The sequence below is a fragment of the Ambystoma mexicanum genome, chromosome 6q, assembly GCF_040938575.1.
Source record: "Ambystoma mexicanum isolate Mex_15411 chromosome 6q, UKY_AmexF1_1, whole genome shotgun sequence".
Taxonomy (NCBI): Eukaryota; Metazoa; Chordata; class Amphibia; order Caudata; family Ambystomatidae; genus Ambystoma; species Ambystoma mexicanum.
The window spans coordinates 1,284,158,034-1,284,180,043 of record NC_090937.1 but is presented as its reverse complement, the minus strand read 5'-3'; positions in this window follow the sequence as shown (position 1 = coordinate 1,284,180,043).

Here is a 22,010-nt window from a genome sequence, read left to right as displayed (position 1 = left end):
TCCTATTGGGTCCTCTCCGTTTTGGCGCAAAGGGAACTCTGGATAAGAGGAGGCTGGAAACACCACTACCATGTTGATCTCCTGAGTTCTCACGAACAACGGATAAGGAGCCAAGTATCCTGCAACTAAGAAGCTGAGTCGAGGAATCGCTGGTGACCCGCTGAAGGTTTGGCACCCTGAACTGCTGTCGTCCTGTGAGACCCCTCTGCCTTTGATCGAACGAGAAGGCCTGTACTGGCGCTTCGACCCTTTAGAATAGTGGGAACAACTATTCTCGGCATCTTCACCAAATCCTGTACGTAAGCCTTCGGAAGTGTCCCTGGGCCATCCAGTGGACTGACCAGACTACACAGGAACCTTGCTCTGTCACCGCCGCCTGGCTTACTGCTAATCCCGTGTCCTCGGCACTCTCACACGATTCATACACTTGGCATTACCAGGTCTGAAGTGAGACGTGTGCTTTGGGACTGGAATACACGCGGTTGCCGAGTTGCCCTGCTGTGGTAACAAACCTGTTCGTGTTTGCTGCATTTAGGACACCCTCGACCCTGACTCCTGCTGTCTTGGAATCTACACGGCGTCGAGACATCCTGCTGATCGCATCTGAACCTGCCAGTACCGAAACGTAACCGGAGAAGCCTGGGTCTGCCTGCATCGGGAACCGGTGAGTAGTCAATACCCTAACCGGTCACCCTCCCGCAGGAGCCTGTGGCTTTCCATCGCTATCGTAAACAGCAACCCTTTTCCGCACTCGCGCCCTGCTTCTGCTCACAAGTGGAGGCCGCGCTTGAGTAGCGGGGAACTGTTCATCATCGTTTTGTTCACCTCTCTGAACTACCTGATCTCCCTGAAGAGACTCTCCTTTGCCCGTTGGCACCCGCGTCTGCAGGTACTTTTGAGCACAAGGCTCCACTCTTCGTAGGGCTCGGACTTCCTTCTAGTTAGGTGGCCTCTGATGTCGAACTGGGTCTAACGATTACTTGCACTGCCTGTTTTCCTCCCCATCTAGGTGGTCTGCATATTTCGTGCTTCTAATTCCTTAGACCCCTTGGTCTTGTATATATATTGTATTGCTTGTGATGTGTTGGTTTATTGGAGTTTTACTGGGATTCTTTACTATGGTCAATGTTACAAAGGCCTTGTAATAAATGTGTCTATACTTTTAATATAACACCTGTCTGGAGTAATTTGTAAGCGTCCTTGCTTTGTGTGCTCATTGCGGGCTTTCAGTCACCCTCACCCCTCTTGAGACCTAAACTTGACCGCCGCCATCACTACCCTGATTGGTCTGGCTTGTCCAGAGGTTACCCTGTTCCAAGAAACTAGGCTGGCCTTCTGAACCTCTGCCCCTCCAGGACAGAGTTCAGAAATCCATCTTATCAGCTACCAAAGAAGAACTTTGAGTAGCTAAATTCAGGAAGGGGGGAGAGATACCAAATCCCTCTCACTTCTCTTCCTGGACAGCTCCAGAACTTTGACGGGAAATAAATTCCGGTTGAAGGGTCTGCAGAGCTGGAAATTAAAATTGGGTGACACAAAATGAAGCACCCGGTCCTAGTTGTGGTGCCAGAGGGAACCCCCTGTCTACTAGGGAATGACATCCTCCACAGGCTGTCTCCCCTCATAGATTGTGTAAACAAGGTCCTCTGGACCCAGACTCACAGGCCAATTAAATTAAAACAAAGCATCAATCATGTTAGTCTAAATGGCACATGCCACATGGTTGAACAAAAACCAGACCAAATCAGGCTCAACTTTCAAAACAATGACACACCCAACGTCACAGTCATAGCTGTGGGACCACCAAACGGTGATGAAACTCCTCTCCATTTCTGCAAATCAACCTCCCTTCCAGTCTCAAAGGCATTTCATCCTGGAGGGTGGTACATTGAAATTGTACACTAATGTACAATCTGAAAATCCCAAGTCCATAGCCAAAATTGATATCAAACCAGCACACAACTTAGCTGGCATTCTGAAAAAGTGTGAACAGCTCTTCCTCCCGATTCAGTTAAATGACGGAAAGGAGTCTGTCCTCGCCAGAGTTGACTTGAATAGCGAAGAAATCTTTATCAGCAAAGCATTATTAAAAAAACTCCCAAAAGACCAGACCCTACCCGTCGTAGAGTCAGAGCAGCAATGGGTATGGGACCTGGAAACGCCTCGCTCCAAACATCCTCTGCTTAGCAGTTGTATGATCAAAATTTCTAGGGATGACAAAAGCATAATACACAGCTGTTGGGTTGTGCGAGGTGTTCCGTCCACCTTTTATATGAGCTGTGACCTCCTCAACGAACTTGAGATTATTTTGGACCCTAGTTATTGCCAAGCCAGGTTCCAACTGTAGAGTAAATCTCAGGGTCCTGGCAAACCTAAAGGAAGCCTTCCGGTCAGCACTAGTGCTACGGTAGGAAATGGAATTTCAGAAATGGAGGAGAGGTGACCATCCCCGGCCGCACCTACAGAATCCACCTGTTAAGATCATTAGTAAACATAGATGGGGAATGTTGCCATTTGTTAAGGAATGCAAGTGTCTTTCCCACTGCTGACATACCCCGAAGATGTGTGGACACAGTAGTGGGAAAATATCCATAACCATGCTATGTTCTATTTTCTAGCATTGAACTAAGAATCATCCCAGGAATGACCAAGGAGGACCACCCGGGGACCTGGAGGAAAAACCCAAGGAACCCAGAGTGTCGCTCCAGACTCATCAATCACGGACGGGAGAAGCAACTGAATTTCTCCACATAGACAGTAAAGAACATCCCAATCTCCTGACTTCCCCTTGACGGGAGGTCAAAACCAAGTCAGGAGGGGGGATCTGTGGGAAGTACTGACCCACTCCGCTATCTTATGCAGCATCACTCTGATAGTTATGGTGCAAGGAAGAGCAACAATGGCGGCAAAACTCTTGTGTGCGCCAAAAACCTCCAAAACCGCGTGTTTAAACGCACAAAAAGATGGATGCACAACCTGCCACCCATGGTGCATATGTGGTGGGATAGAGCACACACTGCAGAAATTGTGCCAGTGAGCTCCATGACCAGCAAACAGAGTGCAGAGAGAGAAGCAGCACTTTGCAAATGAAACTCCAAAATGTGCCTATAAATGACATTTGCTTTGTTGCTAAAAACTCAAATGCCTATACACAACACTTCTCAACATTCAAAATCTTGCTTGTAATTTCTCACCCTCGCTATCAGCACTTTTAAAACATTCTCCATGCTGTTTTTTCAAACAGGTTCAACTACGTGCGTTTTTTCCAAATTTGAGAGCAAGTTACAAACTTTAAGCGGATAGATTCCGCAAACTAATTTGAAAGGAACCCCATGAATTCACTAGATGTGAGTACCTCCGCTATTTCACACGCACTCCTTGCTAATTGCCCCTTACACCTTTATAGCAAGACCCCAGGTTATCTTGTTAACCCTTTTGTACAACTGTTCTTGTTCTTCTAGGGCAGACTTTTCAAATATCCTTAATAACTTAGAGAAAATCTTGTTCATATTCAATTCAGTATCAACACCCATGTACCAAAAATAAGCAACTCTCCAGTCAACCCTATGAAGCAGGTGCAATATACCTACAGATATTTGAAACAACAGTAACTTACCTTATCAAAAATTAAGGACTCTCTAGTCCACCTTCCTCCTGAAGAACCGCTTTACACCCGTAAGCGGGGAAACACGTGTCGAGGAATTTTCAAACCATTTGAGGAATTCTCAAAGACCTCCAACCTTTTGAGGAATTTTCAAGAGGAATCTTTAAGATTAATATTTTTGTGCTGAAAAAGAACCCTCAAAGGAATTTACAGACAATTAGTGAACAATAACTAAAGTGTCTGGTACATCTTACAGAAGCAAGAAGGATAGTATTCTGTAATCATTTCCACCTTTTATTTTTATTTTTTCTTAAGATTTAGTGAATACCTTAACTAAACCACCATATTATGTTTTCACATTATTGAATTAAAAATTCCTTCTTCAGTTCAAACAGTGTTATGTAATTATTATGAAAGAGCGCATTCCAAAGACTCAACCAATTTTCTCATATGTCATCTAATGAAGCATGGTGAATATACAAAGTCCTAAAGTGTAAAGAGCAAAACATTTCCTCAGACAAACTGGAGTGTCTGTAAACTGTACGCTCCTGTCAACATCTCTGTGCAGTACACGGGGCTACCTGTGAATGAAAGCTGTTGGATGAGCTCCTGATAAAACCTCAAAGTATCAAAACTAAAAGTCTGCCAGATTAGCAAACATAAAAGGATTGTTTCTAAAAAGAATACAGATCTCAGTTGTTTTTGATCCTACAGGTTTAAAGCTAAGAAAGTAATGTATTTATGTTATTTGATGCAACAAGTTTGGTTTCTGCTGGATTTAAGAAATTAAGAATAAATTAGCCTGGGTGAGCTGCAAGAAGCGGAAAAACAGGTCTCTCCCAAGGGGAGGGAAATCCTCTCAGCAGAAACTCACTGGTAGATGATAATTGTGGGTTAGACCAGACTTTTGTCTACAAGAAGAGAATGAACAAAGGCAGATCCTCCAGCACAGGAAACGGATGTGTGAAAGAGTCGTAAACTGCTCCTGGAAGGAATTCCCCAAAGGAGGGGGCTACTCCTGGACTCCAGGAAGAGACTAAGGGGCGGACCATTCGCTGTTAAGAATGAACAATGAACAATTTTTAGAGACTCATAAGTTGTGATTCAAAGTGGTGAAAAATATAAAAAGGACAGAGTTGTTAGTCTAATTTTTGGCTTCACGTTTTAAGAGGCAGTACAACTCTGTAACATATTCTGGACAGGAACAGCAATATATGTGGTTTTATGCGAACGGTATTAATACTAGAATTGTGACAATGTACACACACATCCCTATGTTACACACACACATTTATGAAAATTTGCAGACCATTTGGAAAATGTGTTCATGGCGAAAAGGACAACATTCTGTAAAAAGGTGAAGCAAGATCCCAAAGCTGTGGGATTTTGATGAACAGATGCTACATAAAATATGGAATCTGTGTGTGTGATTTGTGTAGAGGTGACCAATGTAGAAATATGTATTTAGGATAAAATCCGATTTTGACACTAGTGGCTGAGGGGAGGATTCTAAGGACTGTAAAGCTAAACCATAAATGTGACATCATTCGTCCTTGATCCAATCACTCAGATGCAAGGGGGAGATGAGGTCCTGATCCAATCCCAGTGCATAGGGGTAAACTTAGCTCAGCCGGCCCATACACCCCATTTGTGATGTCATTTGAAAGGATAGAGACAGCTGACAACACATGGGGACTCACTGATTCACTGACTTTCCTGATTCCGGCGAATCACTTTGTTCCAGCATTCTACATCCAGCTTTAACATCCTTCCAGATCCAGATGCCAAGATTCTTGCCAAGCAGTAGAGAACTATTAACTTTCAGCAAGGCCTAAATCCTCAAACTTATCCTCACAACCCAGTGTAGCGCTGTGGTGTGGGAAGGCCTTCTGAACAAGTATCCTGAAAATATCTGGCTTGCTACCACAAGGCTTGCCTGAGGAACTCGCTATCCAACTTAGCTGAAATACTCAGAAACCAGAAGAGCAGATCCTGTGCAAATCCGGTGACCAGCTTAGCTGATCCAGTCCCGCGCCTGATGTGTTGTCATTCCTTGACAGACCCAATCCATGATCAGAGCTGACGGTCCAATTTAATAACTTATTATGTAAGTATTAATAGGAAGAACAGTGACCCATAATATACCTGCATTGTAGGATCCCAATCTCAAACCCATCCCATCTTTAATTCAGAACCATAGTATTGCTAGAACTATTCGTGTGCTGACCTTTCTCTCATCTGTGTTACTAAACCTTAACTTCTTATTGATTTGATTAAGAAAAGTAATTCCCAAACCAAACGGAAACTAGAGTATCACATATGAATGGTTATGAGTGGCCGTGAATAACTGATTCCTGTGTGGCATTCTGCTTTTTGTAGTCCTTAACATAGTATAAGAAAACCTATCTGTCATTTTAACCAGAATTTCTGTTTTCCATACTTGCGTGTATTTTGCAAAACGACTCTTACTAAAACCTCTATAACTCCCTCAGTTTGTATGATAGAAGCAAAATCTCAACTCCTACTTATACCTAACATCCTTAGCTATCCATAGAACCTAAACCGCAGTGCGAAACCCGTGATTGGCCTATTATAGCGAAAATCGTACAAGGAAAAGTTTGCCGCGATTTGACATTCTGAAAATATTTACACGTGTGAATTAGTTTTAAATTATTTCCCACTTGGACTTTGAGATTTCAAATGTTTGCTTTTGAATAAATCATTGCTTTTGATTGTCTGCATCTGTTCAAAGTGGCTCCCATAGGAATTTATAATAATTTAATCCTTTTAGATCAAATTTGGTGTTTTGCTCAACCAATTCCTAAGACAATTTCAAAGCCATCCTGACAGTTGAAAGGTCAATTCCGTTTTTCTCTTGTGTTTGTAGGGGGAAGGTGGGAGTGATATTCTGTTTGATTTGCGTTATTCCTGAATACCTGCTCTCTCCTCACAGCTATTTAAATTGCCTATTGGTGGGTTGAGGGGTGTTGCAGGGGGAACCTCTAATCCCAGTGCTATCTGTTCCAAACCAACCCAAAAGTATTCTCTTCAGTGCTGCATTCGTTCTTGTGCTCATTACCTGATTCATAGTGCATTCAAGATGTTATTCAGTGTTCTGTCACCCCAGTGGTGGTTGCTGTTACCTATTAAAATATATTGCGATTTAAATTCTAAATACATAAATAAATATTTACCTATGCAAACTAGCCTGATTCCTGGCTCAGTGTGACTGGGCGGGTCTCAGGAGAAGTGTGTGATATGAGTGGTATATCGTTTAGAATATTGCACTTAAAAAATAAAATAAATAAGCTACATGCTGGGCGTGACTTGGGTGTGTGCCAGATTGAAATCACTTACAACATCAGATAAAAATTTGCATAAAGAGAGCATCAAAGAAACATTTTCCCTCCACATAAGCCTGGACCAAAATAATTACCTTGAAACTACAGATTCAATGCATACCCGATATTTGAAGTATCTAGCTCTCTTAACAGCAAGATTTGGACATTCGGTTACCAAATGCTTCAGGGTTTCAAAGGAATCTCCGCTGTTGTTGCAGAAGATTCGGAATGCCCTCCCCAGTGGATGGTCCGTTCCTTAGTAGGAAATTGATGAAGTTTAAAATGCATTTAGAGGGAGTGCATTTTCGAACAAGAGAAACTAAACAGATACATGGAAAAATACTCCCTTTTTCTCAGAAATATCGCATATTCCATATATGAACAATATGATTGAATAGAGTTGAGGGTACATGAGCAATCATACCTAAAGAGTTTTAATGTAATTCCACCGTGTCGATTGAGTAGTTCTTTATCATTTGACCCTATAATTTTGAGCAATTCAACATCCTTCCCGCATAGTTATTAATAATAGGTATCTGTTTTTCCTTCATGCGACTTTTTAACTCCACATAAAGTGAATTATCAGCTGGATTGAGACATTTTGAGTAGCTAAGGAGTTGTCTCCATTGGTATCTGGATTGCAGTGAGGTAAGTGCCAACTAGAGCCGAATTACTGAATTTGGAATAGACACTGCAAGAGACAACACCTCTTTCCAAAGTTGGGCCTGTAGCTTATTAAAAAAATCCCACAAATCCAAAAGTGAGAGATCCAAACCATAGAGGAGGACAGGTTCGATTTTCAATAAGTAATAGCAAAGGGCAGGCACAATCGTGAAATTGCAGACTTTGTGACGTAACCGTTTCATATTTGAAACTAAAGATGTGATCTATTCCCTTAAATAGTGTTGTCACATACTAATAAAAGATGAATTGGTGATGTTATAACCTAGGTATCTAACTGAAGATACTTGTTCAATCGGTTCCCCTCCCAAGGCACACGCCATCGTTTTAGGCTGCTTTTGTTTAGAAAAGAAAATGATCTTTGATTTTGAACCCTTGGCCTTGAAATTGTGTTTAAGCGCACATTGCCAAAAAATATCCAATTTGCATTGTAGGCCAATCTGAGTATGATCAAAGAGAATAATATCATTGGCGAATTGAAGCCAGTGGAGTCTGTGAGTACCAAGCCTAGCCAGCTAGATGTCTTTCCTACACCACAAACTCTTGATGTCACTCAAGTAAAGATTAAAAGGAGTGGAGCCAAGAGTGTACCTTTGTTTGACTCCCACTAGAGTTGAAATGGGTCTAGAGATGGCACCATCTCTAGTTAGGCAAATTCTAATCGTGTTTTTTCTGTGTAGGAGGGCTACAAGTTGAACCAATTTTGGAGTAACTCCAAATTTAGTCAATTTGGCCCAAAGTAATTCACGCAGTACACAGTCGAAGGCCACAGACATGTCCAGAGATGCCATGTAGACAGGCCACCTGCCGTGATTGTTCACAATATGCATTAAATGTGCCATAACTGTAGCATTAAGTGTGGTACCCATACTTTGTCTAAAACCTACTTGGAACTTCGACAAGATAGGGCACTGATCTAGAACCAAGTTGAGATTTCTAAGAAGTAGAATAGGGAAAACCTTACTGCTAGAATACATGAGCGCGATTGACCTAAAGTTTTCTGGTGCTGTAGGATCGCCCTTTTCGTATACTGGAATAACTATGGATTGAGTCCAAGACTGAGGAATTATATGAGTTGAAAAATATGATCAAAGAGTGCCTTAAGGTGAGGAACCCAACGTTGGGAGGCTTCCTTGATAACACATGGTGGAATCACATCAGGGCCAGAGACTGGTTTCAGTCTAGTGATTGCCCATTCAATGTCTTCAATATCCCATGCGCACTGACCAACTATGGATGGTCCCGATGTGGGATCATGTAGATCTAATGTGGTCCCCGAATGGGAGAACTTAGCTGTACAGAAGTCGACCCACCTCTCCTCGGCGATTGGACATTATTTCTCAAAGTTTGTTTGTTTGTTTGTTCGTTTATTTTATTTGTATGGCGCTCCAGACCCGTAGGTAGATGGGCGTTTAAGGAAGCGGTTACAGCATTGAGATATACATTACATAGTACAACAATTACATAAATTACATGGTACAACGATTTACATATAGAAGAGGCATGGTTGCGGCCTTGGTGAGTTGAAGATCTTAGAAGGTGAGGTGTGTGCTATTCTTTGTTCAGTAACCAGCCAATAACATGTTTCCTAAAGATCGGAAAGGACTCGATGGTTTTAATGTTGGGTGGTAGGGTGTTCCAAAGTTGGGAGGCAAGCACTGTGAAACTAGTGCCTCCTGCTCTTTTTCGGGCAAATCTGGGCACTGATAGGCATAAGGAGTTGGATGATCTGGTGGTTCTGGTGGAGGTTGTTAAAGTAAATTTGTTGGTGAGGTACGGTGGGGCTAGGTGGTTTAAGGACTTGTTGGAGCCCCATCTGCGATTTTAGATCCAACTCCGCCCAGGTCCAGTCTTGATGACTGACATTAGGAGTCACAGAACATAACACAGAATTACCTATCATAGTATCAAATGGATTAGGAGTGCTGTCCTGACTAGGTAAAAAAATGCCTTGGCATCTTATTTAGATTTAATCACAGAAATTGTGTACCCTAAGGAAAGCAAAGTATTTCTTTGTTCCCGAACCATAATAGAAGCAATTTCAGTAAACATTTGATTATTGTTTACCAAAGGTAAGGAGATAAAGTCAAGAGATAGCAAAAGAGGAATCTGTTGGAAAATCCCCAATATCTTGGTGAGATTCATCCACATCTGGTTGTTATGTTTGATGTTACTCCCCATCCCAAAGTTTTTGAAGTAAGGTTTGGTGGATCTATTTGTTGTGTGGCCATTTCCAAGTTAGATTCCTCAATTACAACTCCTTGGTTCAGATGAACCGTATGGTTAAGAGTTTGATGGACACCGTTCTGGGCCTTAGATGATAACAGAGCAGCAGGTTGGCTCTCGACTTGAGGCCCGCTTGCTTGAATACTAGCATTCAGCATTAAACTAGGGCCATTTGAAAGTTGGAAGAATGATGTCATTTTCACTTGATGGCCCCTGGAGAATTTCAGAATTGTCTTGGTGTCGAAATTGGGTGGATTGGTGGATACGAACAAGTGACTGCATGGTCCCAATGCGGTAGAAAAGCATGGATTGGTGCCAATTTCCACGGTGTTTACTACTTTATGATTGACTTTGTGGATCCTGCCAATACCTTCCTTTGATGTGTCCAAGCCAAAAACGTCCGATCATTTTTTTCATAGAATTTTCCATTCTAGCTGTTTTCCCCAAAAAAGTAAAACGTATAAAGGGCACAGAAATCTTATCACGAAATATCAGTATTGACAAAACTGAACCACTATTTCAGACTCTCCTGAATCCTTCTAATGCAGAAACCCCCGAGGAGCTATCAAGAGTTATTTCATCTAACCTTGAAATGACTGCCAATATATTAGCCCAGACAAAGAAGAAAATGTCTATGGGAGAGACCATGCGTAATGCATGGTTCACGCCTGAATTACAAAACCTCAAATCACTAACCCTCAAAACTTTCTATGCTTGGAAAAATAATAATAAGATAGTAATATCTTGGTATATATAAGTCTGCCGCTACTAACTATAGACTTGCTATCCTAGAGGTGAAAAAAACTTTTTTAGTAATACAATAAAAAATGGCCAATTTGATACCAAGGAGCTCTTTAGTATTTTAAAGGAGCAAGAATCTACTAATCACTCAATACCAGAAAGCACCATTAAAGATAATGATGTCTGGTGTAATTTGTAGCAACATGCCACGCATGATAAGCTACACCTTATCAAAGAAAATAGTACTGAAAAAACTAAAAACATAAAGAGCAATGAAACTATGAGTTCAGAATGGGTGTTTGAGAGATCTATGCTCATACCAATTTTTAAATTCACGTCAATCTCAGTAAAAGAATTGGAAGTAATAATCAAGCAACTCAAGACTACCAAGTGTAAAAATGATGTTCATAGAGCAATGATCATAACGTGCCCCTCTATTTTATTAATAGCGATCTGTAATTTCCTTAATGCCTCTTTGAAGATGGGAATTGTACCACAAGATCTTAAGAAGGCTTGGGTTATGCCCATTTTGAAGAAGCCAGGCCTGTCAGTTGATCTTCCTAACAACTACAGGCCGATAACAAACAAATATGGCTTTGGAACGGAGACAGCGCTTCTGGAGCTTAAATCCAAGTTACTGACACACATGGATTGGAACAAAGCCTCCCTGCTGATGTTGCTTGATGTTTCCGCTGCATTGGATCTGGTGGACCATTCCATCATGTCCACCAGGCTGAATGAGGTCTCCAATGTTTCCCCATTGGTCGCCCAATGGGTCTCCTCCTTCCTCTGCAATCGCGACAGTAGGGTGTTTTGTGGAGAGGCAGAATCTGTGCCCACCACTATTATGTGTGGTGTGCCTCAAGGGGCTTGCCCCTCTCAGTGTTTTTATAAGATTTTCACCACTCCCCTATTTGCCATGCTGGATCACGAGGTTGTGATATTCACCAACTACGCAGATGGCACACAATGTGTCATCCCGCTGTCTGGCTTGCATGATATGGATGAGGCATCCAAGCTGTCATCGAAACTTGGATGATTTACAATAAACTAGCACTTAATAAAAGTAAAACTGAGCTTCTAGTAATTGGATCACCTCATATGTTGAAATAATTGGGTCCAAACTATGAAACCTTTCATCTAGGAGGTGAAAAAATTACTCCCTTGAAGAAAGTGGAAACCGTGGGTGTGATACTTGATCACCGCCTCTCCATGAAGCATCATGTTAGCAGTCTAGTTTCTTCTTGTGCTTATTACATAAAGTTGTAATAATGCCGAAATTATTGCTAGAGCAATTATAGGTGCAAGGATCGATTATTGCTCTAGCCTGCTAATTGGTGTGGACACAGCTGATCGAAACAAACTACAATTTTGCCAAAATGGAGCCATAAGAGTGGTAATGAGGCTTAAGCGCAGAGATCACATTGCATTGGCTAGACGCACCCTGCATTGTCTACCTGTGGAATCCAGAATTTTATTTTGAACCCTGACCATTATACACAAAATGTAGGCAGGGAAACATGCCCAATTATTTACTGCATCTGCTATCTGCAAGAACGTGTAACAGAGCCTTGAGATCAAACAATCAACATCGCTTGTTCATTCCAAAATGCAGAACAATCCTAAATGTTGATTGTATGTGTCTTGTTGATTGTATGTGTCTTGTAGCACCCTCAAGCCCCAGAGTCCATGGTTGCGCTTAATAAATATTATAAAGTAAAGTAAAGTAAAAGGAGGTGCCACAGAAACCGAGTAAGGTTTAGCCCCTTTGAACTTCTTTTTGGACACCCTGTATGAGGTCCCCACAGTCTAGTGAGAGAGGGATGGGAGGCAACTCCTCATCACCCAAGTGAGATGTGGTAGACTACGTGCTTGACCTCTGGTCTCAAATTACAAAGTACATGGAAACAGTCGACGAAAAACCTAAAGGCCAGTCAGGAGCTAATGAAGCACTGGCACAACCAGAAGGCCTCAGTGACAGTTTATTCTCCAAGTCAGTAGGGGTGGATTATGGATCCTGTCAAACCCAGTGCTGTCAGGACAAGTGGACCGGGCCTTACTGAGTCCTTGATAAAGTCAGTGAGGTAAATGATCTCATTGATGTGAAAAGACCTACACAGATGCCCAGGGACTTTCATGTCAACTGCTTAATCTGCATTATAGCTCGGATGACATGGTCATGGCAATAGTGACAGATGGGGAGAATGAGGAGGAGACTGATCCCCTACCAGACCTCCTGCACATTGAAGCCACAAATGGGTCAGTTGAAGGTGTATATCTTGCAATTACTATCAGAACAGCAACTGACAGACTGTCACCATTCAATGGGACAGACGCCGGTCTGTTTTCGCAGACTCCAGGTCAATCAGATTGGTGCACCTATGATGTGGACCCTGGAGACAGTAAGCCGGTAAAGAGAAGAATTCACTGGATGTCCGATGAGATGAGGGACACCAATCAAGGAGGATGTCTACAAGATCGCCACCCCAGGTACAGGTACCACAGATGCCAGCACCAGTACCACAGTATCTACAGGCACCACATATCAGAGGGAACACACAGCTACTAGCACAGATTCAGAACGAGGACACACCAGCACACGTGGACACAGTGGTGACAGTACCCATCAGACAACTGGGGGGAGTGACCATGGTGGGGAACAACCCCTTTACAGGAAATGGAATGTCCTTGTACCCTCAATAGGACAGCCCACAGATAAACTTGATGTGTCCTATCATGTCGATCACACCCAACCCTGTGGAGGAACCTTGCATAGGGGTGGCAATAGTTGAGAAAACATTTTCTTTTCTTGTAGACACGGGGCAACAAGGTCCTGCATTAGGGAAGGAAAATTTTCATTGTCAGGTGATGCCATGAACACTCAAGGATTCTCTGGGGCTCAGGAAGTGGTTCCTTTTATAGACAATATCTCATTATCTGCAGGAGACCATGATCTATCACTACCTTTTCTTTACTCTCGACAGGCACCTGTAAACATTCTGGGATTCGACATTATGAGCAGACTGAACATGACAATCTCATTCACAGAAAGAGAATAATATGCTCCACAACAGGAATTCACATGTTAAATATCAGACAGATCTTCCAAGCTTATTGTAGATGCACGGTACAGAGAGGGGTGCCAGTGGACCCAGAGATGTTTCAGTATGGAAATGCCATTGCCATTGCATGGCTTCCAGGTGTTGCAGGAAAATGTGGCGTATTCCAAATGAGTACCTATTCCGGCCAAAAACACCAATGGATGAGCCAGAGGGAACAATAGTGCTGATAGATATAGAAGCAGTAGCTGCAAGAGATGATTGGATTGCAGTGCATGGGAAGGATAACAAAGGACGGGCATGGAGAGCAGTGATCGCAGTGGCAGGGGGATGCAGGTTGACAACACTGACAGACGGAGAACTTTTCAGGGAAGAGAGGCTGGAAATAGAAATGGTGTTCGAAATGAGTGTGAGCTACTGGTTACACTATAGAGAGGTGCCATAGGGAATTGCACTGGTGCTGGAGGCGCAACCTGCATTTTGGGAGGAGGACATGGCTAAGGTACCTAGCAGCCTATGGACCACAAGTCTCTATGACAGGGATTACATCGAGCATAGGGGGAGTGAAGATCAAGGTGAAGCCAGGGGCAATTTTACCAAGAGTAAAGCAGTATCTCTAACCATAGCACTGATTGAGGGAGGCATTCTTGTACCATCAGAATCCTCATGTAACATTGTGGTGTACCCAGTGCGAAAGGCATCAGGGGGGTCATGGGATTTCCTCCAGGATCTAAGGCCTCTTAACCACATTGTAGAAGCAGAGTATCCTTTAGTGCAAACCCAGCAACAATTTTGTGCAACATTCTGGCAGAAGCTGCCTGCATCACGATCATTGATTTGAAGAATGCATTCTTCTCAGTGCCACTACACCCAGACTCACAAGACTTGACCAGCGTTATGTATAGAAACACACACGTTTACCACAGGGGTACTGCGCGTCACCATCCATCTTTTACAGAGTGATACAGATGGACTTGAGCAACATGCCGATGGAGAGCAAAGTTTTACAATATGTAGACAACATTTTTATCTGAAGCACAACAGAGGGCCAATGTAGAGAGGACTCAGTACACATGCTTACCGTGCTAGCTGTGAAAGGGTACAAGGTGAACAAGGCCAAGTTACAGTACTTTCAGAAGGAGGTGCTATACATTGGACAGAGATATCCCAAGAAGGCCAACAGATCACCCCACAGAGAGCAGAGACAGTACACAAGACACACAAGCCCACAACAGTGAGGGAGATGCAGCAGTTCCTAGGGTTGTGCAACTGCTGCAGAGCATGGGTTTTTGACTACAGCACATACACAAGGCCATTATTAGGTGCACTGAAAGAAGCACAGAAAGGATCAAAGACACTGACGTGGACCACAAGAGATGACTGAGCCCTTTGAGGAACTGAAGGAGGCAATAAGCACAGCACCAGTGCTAGGGATCCCCGACTACAAGAAGAAATGTGTCCTATTCTCCCATACTGACGGTGTAGTGATGAAGGCAGTGCTGACACAAAGGACAAGCATGGGCCATAAGCCAGTAGCTTACTACAGTGGGTAGCTAGACCCAGTAATGAAAGGACATTATGCATGGCAAGAAGCATTGGCAGCTGCCACCTTCACAGTGGAGAAGTCAGCAGCAATAACAATGGGGTGCACCACCACTCTTTACATGGAGCACACCCTCTTTGTGATACTACAGAACACAAAGAGCACGCTGACTAAACAGAGAGCATCAGGGTACAAGGTGATACTATCAAATGCAGGCTTGAAGATAGTGAGGTGCAAGACTGTAAACCCAGCAAACATTTTGGCAGATATCCTCCAGGCAGGAGACTATTCACACAACTGCACAAAGACACGCAAGGTAGAGGAGGAAGCACTTGAGGGGGGAGACGTGCTCTACATTGATGGTTCTTCAACAATTGATCAAACTGATGGGGTCAGACACACTGGGACTGCAGTGGTAAGACTGAAGGAAGATGGGACAAGTGAGGTGGTTGCAAGTTCATGACTACCATACCATTATTCAGCGCAAGCAGCAGAACTAGTGTCTCTCATACTAGCACTGGAAAATAGCATAGAGAGGGAAGTGACAATCTATTCTCACTCCGCCGGTGTGACATCGACAATACACTCAAGACTGGCACAATAGCTCAGTAGAGGGTTCAGAAGTGCAGATGGGACACCAGTGCAGCATGCACTATTACTGGACAGATTGATTGCAGTAATTGCCTTTAAAACAGAGGTAGCAATAGTGAAGTACCAAGCCCACACAAAAGTGGAAGATCCTATCTCAAGAGGGAATGAAGCAGAAGATTTTGAGGAAAAATGCACAGCACATTTCATGGAACTATGGGGGCTAAGAGAGAGACACAGTGCACAAGGAGGTGTGAGAACCATGGTACTAAAGGAGGGCTACAATGTATAAGCAGAGACGCAGATCATGGAGTTGCAGGGAGCTGCACCAAGGGAGGAGAAGGAGCTATGGGTGAGGAGGGGGTGCTCAATGTCTCTGACAGATGCCTTATGGTGACAGAACAACACAGGAAAAGTGGTTTTCCACTAGCTCTATTGAAGATAGCATTAGCACAACCAAACTATCTAACACACATGGGGAAGGAGGTCATTGCTTCACACCTTGGAGAAACATGGTTCTGTCCTGGTTTGATGGAAGACGTGACTGAATTTGTAAGTAATTGCTTCACTTGCCATCAGTTTACAGCAGGTCATACTCTGAAAGTTGTGAGAGGAGCCATACCAAGACCAGTAGGCCCATTTCTGCATTTATATGTGGATTATGTGGATATGGTCTAAGTCTGCCAAGGACACCGCTACATGATAGTTATTGACTGCCCATTCTCAGGTGGATTGAGACAGGTCCCCGTTCACATGCTGACACCCTTAGAGCTGCTAAGGTCTTGCTCCAGGAAGCGTTCCCAAGATGGAGCATGTGTGAGGTCCTGCGGTCTGACAACCGCCCTCACTTTTTCAATGAAATGTTTCAGCACATCACAGCATTGTTAGGCATTCAGCACAGGTTTGCTTGTGTGTACCACCCACAAGCAAATGGAATTTTGTGAATATCTAAATGGACTCCTAAAGCAGTGCATAGCCAAGACACAGAAAAGCACCAAGAAGAACTGGTTGCACTGTTTGCCTCTTGCACTGTTTGCACTGCGCAATAAACCAGAGTCCGACCACCATTTAACACCCCGTGAGGTGGTGACAGGACGGCACATGCATCTTCTTCTGGCTCCTCCCACAGGAGCACTGAAAGATTGTGAGAGTAGTGAAGAGGTGTTAGGACAGGAAATGTATGAATACATCACTTCTCTAGTGGCTAGCACTTCTTTTATCTCTCGTCAGATACAGCAGATCCATGGGGGCCAAGAGACAGTGAGGGGATCAACTGTGACAACGCACTACAAGACTGTGCACTAAAACACACTGTGAAGGTTTGGGTCATTGACCTATTCCATGATTCATTAGGCTCTAGAATGCGCCTCAGTTCACCGGCCCACACGTGGTCAGACAGGTGGCAGACCGTGCTGTCAAGTTAGTAGGTAAGCAAGTCTGGAACCACATGCAAGACATCAAGCCCTAAAAAGCAGTGGCCTCACCTGGCAACAAAGTCTCTGTGCCCAACAGGGCCAATGTTCAGGACCTAGGAGAGCTCCAAATGCCTTCTGAACTTACACGTTTAGGGAGACCAGAACATCCCATGGTCACACTTTCCCAAGCAACACAGGTGGTGTCTGGAACACTTGTAGACATCGATTAAGGATTCACTGTCTATTTTTCTCTTCCACACACTCTCGGTCTACGCGAAAGTCGAGGAGACTGTACTGTTGTGTATATTCATGTTGGCTACTACCTGTCACCCAGAAACATTCTCCAACCAGTTTGTCCACAGGTGGCTATGTTATGTTTAGAAGGGACAGAGAGGAAGGTCGAGGGGGTGGAGTAGCAATAATTGTTAAGGATTCACTTTCAGTCTGGGAATCACCGGGTTTTTTCCTAGAGGGCACTGAAGCACTACATCTTAAGATAGGCCTAAACTCTGAGTCTACATTAAACTTTCTACTTGTATATCGCACACCTTCGTGCACTTTGGAGCTAGCTGAGGCTCTCAGTTCGTACATTTTACCCCAACTTAAACCTGCTTCTAGATTCATTCTTTTAGGGGATTTTAACTACTGGCTGGGCATTGACTCGGACTGCCTTGCGACCGACTTCAAACAAGCCTTGGATAATTTGGGTTTTTCTCAACTAATGTACTCTCCTACACATGCATCTGGTCACACTTTAGATTGGTTATGCACTTATAATGTTAATTATAATAATATTAGTGCAAGTTTGTGTCCCTGGTCTGATCATTCTTTTGTGAACTTCATGTTGGATACGCCTTTTCCTATGAAGCTGCCAATCATGCCTCTGCAATTGGAAATTCGGAGTCAAAAAAAGATTACGCTGGCTAACATTGAGCCTTTGTTAAAGGATAGTTTAGTAAACTTCCACACTGAGATGTCTCCACAAGATATGGCTATAATATTGATAGATAACCTGGCGTGCATCTCCGACAAACTAGCACCTCTTAAACAGCAAAAGTTTAAGATTAACAAGCATAAAAGTAAGGCCTGGTTCTCCGATAACCTTAGAACTAAAAAAGTTGAGGTTAGTAAAGCTTATTTTGTCTGGAAAAAGGAGCATCACTCAGAGTTATTGGTTAAGTATAAGAACTCTGTGCGTGGATATAAAAAGTCAATTTTGGAAGCAAAAAAAGACTTCCATAACGGCCGGATAAGCAAAGCTAAATCCAACACAAGGGAAATCTTTAAGATATTAAAGGAACAGGAAACTACTCCAGTCTCTCCCGATTCCCTAGTTAAAACTGATGCGGAATGGTGTCAACAGATTCAAAAAGGTTTATATAATAAACTTCACAAAATTATCCATGCTTGAAAAAAGGGAATTAACCATCGATACTGGCGAGACTGGTACTGATGGTTTTACACATGACCCGTCAGTCCCCCAGTTTAATTTCCATTCAATCACAGAAAGTGAGTTGTTAAAAATCATAGAGCATCTGAAACCATCGCAATGTAGAGGCGATGCTTGCTCTTCTATGATTATAAAAACATGTCCTCCGCAGCTCATCAATGCCATCTGTAATTTTATAAATGCCTCCCTTAAGGCAAGTAGTGAGCCTAACGAATTAAAAGCAACCATGGTTACCCCTATTCTAAAAAAAACGGGACTGCCAATGGATAATCCTTTACATTTCCATTCTATTTCCAACACACCCTTACTTAAGATTCTGGATAGAGTGGCTTACAGACAATTTGCAGAGCACTTAGACCTGCATTACATCCTCCATCCCAATCAGTCGGGTTTTAGGAAGAAATATGGGACGGAAACTTCACTATTGGAATTGAAATCAAAATTAATGAGGGAAATGGATAAAAGCGGACTATATCTGATCATCTCATTAGATCAGTCTGCAGCCTTTGATTTGGTTGAGCACTCTATTTTAATTCCAAGGCTACAGGAGGTGGCTAATCTCTCAGAGTCAGCAGCCCTGTGGATCGCCTCTTTTTTGGAGAACAGAACAAGTAGAGTCTGCTCGGCTACTGCTGAAACTGACCCACTTTCTGTTCTTTATGGGGTCCCACAATGGGCAAGTTTGTCCCCTTGCCTGTACAATTTGTTCATGGCCCCTTTCTTCTTTATGTTACAGGAGGAGTAGGTTGTGTTCTCTAATTATGCAGACGACACTCAATGTGTTATTACGTTGACGGGACACCACAAAAAGGATGAGGCGGAGGTGAATAGAGTTTTTGCACTTATTGAAAAATGGATGCTGAATAATTTTCTAGCTCTTAATCGCAGTAAGACCGAGCTGCTGATAGTCGGCAGTTCCAAGGCGATTGGCAAGTTAAGTCAAGATTACAGCTCCTTCAAATTGGGGGAGGACATTATTACTCCTTTATCTAAGACAAAAATCTTAGGAGTGATCTTGGACTCGACATTAAGCATGAAAGCCCATGTTTCATCAGTGGTAGCAGGGGTAGTCTATTATATCAGACTTTTGGCTCATTTGAGGCCCATGATTTTGCAGGAAAGTGCGGAGACCATAGCCAGGGCAATTATAGGTGCCAAATTGGACTATTGTTGCAGCCTCCTGCTGGGCATTAATCAAAGAGATCTGCATAGACTGCAGGTAGCCCAGAATTGGGCGGTTAGAGTGATTCTTAGACTTCCAAGGCATAGCCATGTAATGGTGGCCAGATGCTCTCTACACTGGCTACCTATTGAAGCCAGGATTCATTTTAGAGTACTGGTTATTGTTTTCAAATGCTGGCTTCAAGTAATGTCTGAGTATTTACAGCATTATATAATTTCTAAGAGTAATGTACGTTCTCTGAGATCTGATTCCTCTAATCAAATGATACAGCCAAGAGGTAAAACAACGAAGGCGGAAAAGGGAGCTTTTGAGGTGAGGGCCCCCTCGCTCTGGAACAACCTTCCTTCAAGTTTGAAGAGTCACTCCTCTCTTGTATCGTTCAAGAAGGAACTGAAGACATATTTATTTGTCTGATCTTGGGAACATAAGGATGTTTCCAAATAGGGGATAGTGGAATAACCTGCTGAGGAGTCTTGTGATCTTTCATCTCTAAGCCTGCCCTCTTTTGTGCTATATGTCTTTCTTTTTGTCAGCGCCTTTATGCCTAAGGGTCAATAGTGCGCTTAACAAATGTAATGCAATGTAATGTAAGGAGACCTAGCAGATTCCCATATTACCATGCCTTCATAGAGTATTTGGTTCAAACATACCCTCAGCTTGAGCACAGTGATCTCCCAGTACTTCCCACTCTAAGAAACCCATCAGTAAGCTGTAGGAAGAGGTGTTTGCCTTTGCCATCAGTGACTATTTGGTCCACAGGGCTTAAAAGTGTTTTACAATACTAACACAATAACGCATTTCTTTGCGCATTTCAGGTGGGCAACTAGAGCACAGAGCTGCCAGGATCAAGCAGCGTAAGTGGAAATGAGGAAAACATTATCATTATGCTGTTTCTTTTACTTCCCAGTCGGTTATTCTGGCAAATATATATATTGTTGTTACTGCTGACGCTGTGCCCTATACTAACATTCCCCCGACCCAAGTAGGAGGAACGACCGTGACAGGAGGACGAGAGAACACTGCTGATAAGGTAAGGAGAGGTAAGCGCAGTGTTGACGCAGACATGAAGGGAGTTGACATGTATCTCACCGAGACTGCTGGAGTGTCTAATAACATGTGGTACAAACACATGACAAAAGCAAAAAAATGGGAAGCAACACCCTGACACTAGTGAAGTCATGAGTGAACAAGGTGCAATAATTAAATGACAAGTGCCTGAAAGAATGGGAAGCAAGGGCAAAGCTACTGACATGGGTGGATAACGAAGCTGGTCCAGTGCCAATAATATCCACACCAGCACTGTGCTATCAAAACAACGGCAAAGTGGAAGTTGGCAAGAACGTTGGGTGCAAAACAATTGAACATCTCCCAGCTATGAACATGGGAACAGCAGTGCTGATGCATGACTATTGGGCTTGCGGATCAAAGGCATACAAGAAGATGCCACCTGACTGGGGAGGAGTTTGCTTGTTGGTACACATCAACATGCCTTCATTGGCCGTGCCCAGAAAGGATGTGAAGCTCGATGAGTTCCCAAAGATGGACAACAACAAACGAAAGAAGAGATCGAGAGATCGATTGAGGTGGCACTCACTAACAAGACAGATAAAGTGGAGAAACAAGCAGGATTGAGCAGAGTAAAAAGAGGAGGAAATTACTTCTCAGAAGCATCAGAAGCCGCACTAGACATGATTGCAGCAGGACACAGGCTGTACAGAAGGACACAAATGTTCTGTGCATCAATAATACCCTCTGTGCAGATGTACACCAATGCAAAATGGTTACAAATCACTCGCTGGGAGCTGATGGAAATGATTAATTCTACTGTGAATGGGTTCAAAGTGATAAAGGAGGAGCTCAGAGCAATAAGGTTGGTGGCACTCCAGAATAGGTATGTTCTGAATCTCCTCACAGCAATGGAAGGAGGAGTTTGCTCAAAAATAGGGAGTTGCTGTTCCACATTCATACCTGCCAACAACGAAGATAACGGAACCCTATCAGATGCAGTGGCGAGGATGCATGACAAGATGGAATATGAAGCACAGGGAACAGGGAAAGGCAAGAGCTGGCTAGCATACCTATTGTCATGGATGCCATCAGGGCTGGCAGATGGACAGAAGGTGATAACAGGAGGTCTCATGTTGGCAGCAGCATCAAAGTATGGGATCAAAATCTTCAT